Here is a 7819-nt window from a genome sequence, read left to right as displayed (position 1 = left end):
TTTTGCTGTTAAGACTTGAAATCCCAAAACGGGTAGATAAAAACAAAGAGAAGCTACATGGCCACCTTTTAGTCCTGCATTGGGATAGCTAAGATGAGCCAAAGGGACCAGAAGAGTGCTGGCTGCTGTGGAAGCAAGCAAAAAAGTGCAATATAGTCTACATGGGGGGGCGGTGGTTCAACAACCCCGTGAAGTGAGTGCGTGTAGACAGAAGTATTAAAACAAAGCGTATAAGTGCAATGCTAAATAATCCCTATATATCTATTGAGTGCAATGTGTAAAAAAGGGCATTACCTCCCCATATGTTCATCAAAGCTCACAAAGAATATAAACAAAGGGTTAGTGCTGCACCCAATTTTTATAATTGTCTACATGCACTCACTACACTGCCGGCAACCAATTACTGCGCTGTACTGGCTTCCTGATGGTCACAATTGTGGACCATACTTGTGATTCATCTTGGTACAGCTGCTTGTAATCATAAAGATTGTAAGTGACAACACAGGAGCACAGTTGTCGCTACATAAGCCGTGCCCAAACAATAGCCTACTGGCAGTATCACCAGGTGTTAAAAAGATAGAGCTGCAACAATTCGATTAAGTAGATTAAAATCGACGATTGGAAAACGTCAACGTTTTCCATCATCGATTCGTCGGCTATCAATTAGCCTGTTCGCGGCTCCATACACAAGCCGTACGCCACCGCACACGCGCTGAGCCGGACACGCCCGCAGAGCACGAGAAGCCAGAGCTTCCTTGCCGCCAACGCAGCGACTTACAAGGGTTCAGAAATGGGGACCTGTTTTAATGTTTCCTGTTTAAAAAAAAAAAAAGCGTCACACTGCAGAACACCAGCAGCTATAGAGGAACTTCACGTCTCAGCAATAGTACATTAAACAGCCTGTATAATGTATTATTGCTGGGATTTGTTGTTCCTCTATAGCTGCTGGTGTTCTGCAGTGTGCTGCTGTATTATACATTGGTATTCTGCATTGTATATGGTATACATTGTAGCATTGTATTATACCATATGTATAATACAGCGGCACACTGCAGAACACCAGCAGCTATAGAGGAACACCAAATCCCAGCAATGATACATTAAGCAGCCTGTATAATGTATTGCTGGGATTTGTTGTTCCTCTATAACTGGTCAGTGGTATTCTGCAATGCGCCGTATAATCATTATACAGTACAGCACAATGCAGAATACCACGAGCTTTAGAGGACTACAAATCCCAGCAATAATACATTATATACAGCACAATGCAGCTACAGAGGACTACAAATCCCAGCAATAGTACATTATAGTATAATGTACTATTGCTGGCATTTGTTGCATTCCTCTGCATTGTGCCGTATAATCATACAGCGTGTTGCAGAATAACACCAGCTACATAGTATTTGAGGTTGAATAAAGACATTAGTCCATCAAGTCCAACCTATTAGTATCTCATTCTAAGAGTACCCGTACCCCTGTATATTACGGTCCCTTAAGAAATCGTCCAAAAGTTTCTTGAACAATTCCACATTATTTGCTGAAATCACCACCTGTGGCAGTGAGTTCCAGACCCTAACTGATCTTACTGTGAAGAATCCCCTTCGCCCTTTGTGCTGGAATTTTTTTTCCACCAATTTTAGGTGATGGCCTCTAGTTTTTGTAACGGAGTAGATAGGGCTACAAATCCCAGCAATAATACATTATACAGCGCACTGCAGAGTAACGCTAGCTACAGAGTACTACAAATCCCAGCAATAATACATCATAGTGTACTATTGCTGCAATGTGTTGTATTCTTCTATAGTTGCTGGTATTCTCCATTGCACCGCTGTATAATGTATTATATGGTACACCACACTTTTTTCTCTCCGCCGCTCCAAGCTTGCTCCTGTGATGTTCTACAATTTCAATACAAACTAGTAGTCCATCACTGGAGCCTTTTTTTTTTTTTTTTTACCGATTAATCGAACTTAATCGGCTAACTAATTGATTTTGAAAATAATCGTTAGCTGCAGCCCTATTGAAAAGTTAATTCCACTTTCCCTGGTGAAATTTGGGAAGATAAAATTACCCTCACCAATCTGCTCCCTCTCTTCCAAGATTTTTTTTTTTTTGGAAACATGTTATACAAGCATGAATAAAACACCCATTTTTATGCTATGTCAAATATTACCACCTTGTTTGTGCCATATAGCAGCAACATGAATTTTGGTGATACAGAAACATCTTTTATACTGTATATGCCATTATAGGACATGCAGTAATGGAAGGTCACGCAACCCACTTCTCAGCTAGGTCTGTTTCATCAGAAAGACCTCTATTTCCATCTGTAAAAACCATGTAAGAATATTGTAAGATATAGGAGCACAATGTACACGATAAATGTCAAAACAAGCATTGCTATACATGCATCAGAGGAGTGTTCAAATGGTCAAAAATACTCAAGCTTGAGCTGTTAGAAGTTTCTATGGAGGAGCATGGGGACACCGAAATACAAGTCCAACCACCAAGATTCCTGTGACAGGACTACACTCGCTGTAGAGAGATCTAATGCTTCAACTGAGCCCATCAAACTAAGAGTACACAGACCGATTATATCAAATTGAGGAACGTTATCTTTATAGAATATGCTGCCACACTTGGATATCTTGTAAAGTTATAAAATGATAGTTGATACATAATAAATGAAGACTTAAACAGACTGACTTAGGTACCCACACAACCAATTATGTTCTTTACTATAGATACAAATTGCAGTCGCATTTGTGTCCCCGTACACCCACCCAGGTGTGTGATTCTCTGGCATACTCGGATGGATGATATTAGACATTGAATCATGGTTTAATCCAAATGGACATACTCTTGTACGTACTCTAGTACAGGCCTCAAAATTTCCACTCGCCCCCTCGCAATTGGCGAGTGAAAATTGCGTGGGGGCGAGTGGAATCTCATCGAGGTGCGCCGCCGGCGGGACCAGAGATGGGAGATTACCGCCGTGGCGATTGCTCGCTTCTGTTCTCTCTTCTCATCGGCCGCTGCAGCTACAAAGCGGCGGAGAAGAGAGAACAGAAGTGAACGATCGCAGCAGCGGTAGTGTCCCATCTCTGGTCCCACCGGCGGCGCATCTCGATAACATTCAGTTCTGTCTTCTGCAGCTTCCTCCGCTGCCAGGCTGGGAGGAAGACTGCAGAGACAGTGAGACCGGCCATCCAGAAAGTTATGCAGCAGGGGAAAAGAAGATACATGGAGGATCTCTGCACCGCCCTCCAAACCCCCACCACCACGAGAAAGAAGAGGCATCTGAATACCAGCTAAGTGCACTGTAAGTCCCTTTTCTTCCTTACACTGTGCGTCACACTGACACCCCCTCCCACCCCAGAACGTTGCCTGGCTTGATCTATGTGATCCAGTGTGTTCCCGGGCTCAGAAGGCACTAAATATGGTGAAACTGGGCCCCGAATCTTTGTCTTAGGCATGTGGTGACTTTTGATCACCTACACTTTCTAAGGCATAGTTGATACATAAATGTTACAATAGACAATCAATATAAAGCTTAGCTGAAGGCATATTATCCACTTACCAGCCGATCACGGAATTATCCCATCACGATTGTTCCGTTCGTTAATGGATAATTCCGTTGATCGGTACAATGAGCGCTGGTTAATGATAGGACCAGTAGCTCATTGAGTTACTGTTGTTGATGGGGTTCGAGGCAGACCCTCAACAACAGATTAGGTGGTCACAGTTCTGTGATCACAGTGAGAGCTGAGCACTGTGATCGCAGAGCTGTGACAGTTACGCAGCCAGCAACATCTGACTTTGTTGTGTGCAGCTGGAGCCGGCTAGTGCGTTTACAAACTGATACAAAGGGGGTTATTCACTTAAGGATGAAGCTTTTGGAGAAGGCAGGAGAAGTGAACAATATAGGACAAAATAGCTGAACTGGAAAGTGAACCGAATTGGAGACATTTTCCAAATCGGCTATGTTGTCCTAGGTTGTTCACTTCCCCTGCATTCTCCAAACTCTTCACCCTTTAGTGAATAACCCCTAAAGTATCTCTGCAGAATACTGTATTCTACTTAGAGATACTAAGTATCAAAGCCCCTGTAAATAAAATTAAAAAAAATACCCCTTAGTGCCCCCCAATTTTAAAATAATTGAAATTAAGTTTTTTTTAAACAGTTTAATAATAAAATATAGTGCTGAGGAGGTTATTAAAGATGGAGAAAAACATACCACATTCTAAAATTGTTGTACACTAAAATTGTATTTCACTCCTTGTATTTTGTGACCTATAACAAACGCTCAAAATAAACTGAAATCCCAAACGTATGACATACCCTATAAATCAGGACAACTAAAAGAATGTATTATGAATTACTTTGTTAGCTTCACTAATTATGTACACATTGTTATTGCCAAAGCTGTGAAAAAAATGTTTTCCCTTTTTTTTTTAATTTTAATTCCTCTTTTATTGAAACATGTACATAAACATATTCAAAATACAAAATGTACAAAATCACCTGTGTCAAACAGTGTATATACACCAATTATAAAAGGACACATCCTTAAACAATAAAGAGCCACATCAAGTTATCAGATAGACTGACAAAACCGTCAAGGACCTGGGATCAACCAGTGCCTACGTATCACTGCAGCACTCGTTTGTCCAAAGGAGGCAAAGCCTCCCAAACGCTCCAGTGCTACTATACATACAGTATTAACCAAAATAAAACGCTCACTGGGACCTCTGCACCCCACCTTTTAGAACATGTGTCCGGTAACATACTTCTCCTACTGAAAAATATCTAGTGGAGGAACAAAGGCCCCTGTTCCGTGTGGCTCCCCACAGGACTCAGAGGGAAGAGGGGAAGGTAGACATACAGGGTAAGCAGAAACATAAAGAGCAGGGGAGAGAAAGAGAACAATCACGGCTGTGTCCCCTGGGTACCAACTCTCACTCCACCTCCTGCAGCTCCCCCCGAGGTCACAGGTGGGAGGCATTCTTGAGAATAGGCAGGGGGCATAGTATAGGCCGACCACGGCATCCAGGTGGCCCGAAAGCGTTCCTCAGTATTTCGCAGTGAGGCCGTCAGTTCCTCCATGCGATATATGTCCTCAACGACCTAGGACCACATACGCAGCGTAGGGGGTTGGGTCTGTCTCCACAACAGCGGGATACAAGATCTCGCCGCATTGATCAGTTGTATCACCAAGGATCTCCTAATTCGCTTGATGGAGGAAGGGGCCATATGCAAGAGAAAAACTGCCGGATCATCAGGTATGGGAGTAAGTGTCAGTTGATTAATTACAACGCGTATTGAATCCCAGAAAGTTCGCAAAACCGAGCAATGCCAAAAAAACGTGTGCCATCGTTCCAGAGGTCTCGCCACATCTCCAACAGATATCCGGAATAGATCTGTCTATTTTGTGAAGGACATAGGGGACTCTGTACCAGCGCGTCAGGATCTTGTAACCCTGCTCCTGGTACCTACTCTCCATGCACGATCTGTGAGCCAAAGAAAGGGCCATGATACGTTGCTGTTCCGTGAATGTCCTGCCCAACTCAGATTCCCATTTCTTTAGGAATGGGGGACAAAACGAGGCCTCGGGGGTCGACAAAAGCTTATATAGCATCGACAGGGAGTGCCGAATGGGTACACCCTCCTGACAGATCGATTCAAAAGCTGTGAGGCGGCGCGTCAACTCCTGCACACCTGGAACGGACCGAAGGAAATGTCTGATTTGATACGCTCCCCAATATGTCAGCGCCGGGGAGAGCAGGCCCTGTATCTCCGTCAGAGATCTCCATCGCCCCTCCACTATGAAATCCATCATACGGAATTTACCCGCGGGCACCAGGCGGTGAACATGTCCACTATCCAGCCCCGGCTGAAAGTCAGGGTCCCCTATCACCGGAGTTAGGTTTTTAAAAAAAAAATAAAAAGTCACATCAAATTAAAGCACATTTTGTTCTTTAAAAATTGTATATAATGTGTAGGTGTAATGCATGTGAAAGATGGAAATTATGGTTAAACAGTATTAAAGTCCAATGTGTCCTGCACTCCTCACAGCATCTCCAGCCAAATCACAATGATGGTGCTTGCAGTGATACTTACGGATGGCGCTGTGCACATCAAATGAATAGGAATCACCAGCACTCAGTGAAAAATATTCAAACGATAAAATCCATTTAATCGGACAAATCATCATGCATGTTGCAATAATTATAACCGACGTTTCGGGGCCACGCAGGGACCCTTCATCAGGGCAACAATGTAACACACACATTGTGTTACATTGTTGCCCTGATGAAGGGTCCCTGCGTGGCCCCGAAACGTCAGTTATAATTATAACTGCAGGGACCCTTCATCAGGGTAACAATGTAACACAATGTGTGTGTTACATTGTTGCCCTGATGAAGGGTCCCTGCGTGGCCCCGAAACGTCAGTTATAATTATTGCAACATGCATGATGATTTGTCCGATTAAATGGACTTTATCGTTTGAATATTTTTCACTGAGTGCTGGTGATTCCTGTTCATTATGGTTAAACAAACACGGCAAAATTGCTTCGGTCCTCAGAAGCAAAACAATTTCTGAAGCGGTGTCACTAAGGGGTTATAGGCAGATTGAGGTTTCAGAGTGACTATCAATAAAGGGAAATTCCACCAAAAATAAAAATGAACAAACATAGTTGTTACTCAAGCCATTTTGTAATGGTGTAAAAAAAAATTCCCCTCCAATTAAAACTGCAGCTGCTGTAATTCTCTGTCAAAAAAAATGTAACGTGATGTGGTGGCCTGGAGGTGTTCTGTACACAGTTGGTGTAATGAATGCCCCCAGAATTGTAATTTCCTGCTTCTGTGATTGGCTGACTAAATTTGACAGATGTCTGGAATAGGAATTTTGTTTTTGTTGACAATGGTGAGATATTTCCTAAGACTTCATTCACACTTGTGTTTTTATGCAGAGATCTGTCAGGCTAGATTCTTTGTTTATGCTCCTAGGTGCTTAACATGACATGCGTTTATGTGTGTTTAGATGCAACCGTCCTTTGTCCATTGAAGTAGCCAATGAGATTTCAGCAAATGAAAGCGTCTTGTGTTTCCATGAAGTTTTGTTCGTTTACAAGTTGAAATCAATTCTTGGATGCATGTGACTTCCATTATTTCTAAATACAGCTACACTGACTGCAGATAAAAGCATCTAAATGCAAAGTGTGACTAGAACCATTGGAAATGATTAGATGCATATATGTACATTTAGAAAACCATTTTAAACGCATGTAATCGCATCTAATGTGAATGTAGCTTAAGGGTTAGTTAGTTCTAAAAGGGATGCAGATGCTACATGCAGATGCTTCTTCAGAACGTAGAAAGTCCACCAGCTGATTATAATGAGGCTGACCCTTCCATGCAGGGATCAGTTTGGAAAGGACATGGGAAGACAAACAACTTTCTCTTCAAAACCAAAATTGGTAGGAATCTGCAACAAAGTTTGCTCAAATCCTTGTAATGTACATTGATCACCCAAAGGGGATTGATTTTTTTTTTTCCTCAACAAAAGTAAAGTTACTTTTTAAGGCTGCAACACAATATCATAGGCTAGAGTCAGAGGCGTCTGGGAATACTATTGTGATTAAATATGGAGAATCATAAAACATCTTACCATGAAATTCAGTGAGGAGTTATCAAAACTGGAGCAGACAGAATCTGGAGCAGTTGCCACAGTAAACCAATCTGCTTCCATCTCTGCTTTTCAAAGCTTAGCAGAACAAACTGAAGAGAGAAGATGATTGGTTATTATGGGCAACTGC

Source organism: Nanorana parkeri, unplaced genomic scaffold, assembly GCF_000935625.1.
Source record: "Nanorana parkeri isolate BGI_ZX_2015 unplaced genomic scaffold, ASM93562v1 scaffold33, whole genome shotgun sequence".
Lineage (NCBI taxonomy): Eukaryota > Metazoa > Chordata > Amphibia > Anura > Dicroglossidae > Nanorana > Nanorana parkeri.
This window is presented reverse-complemented; position numbering follows the sequence as displayed.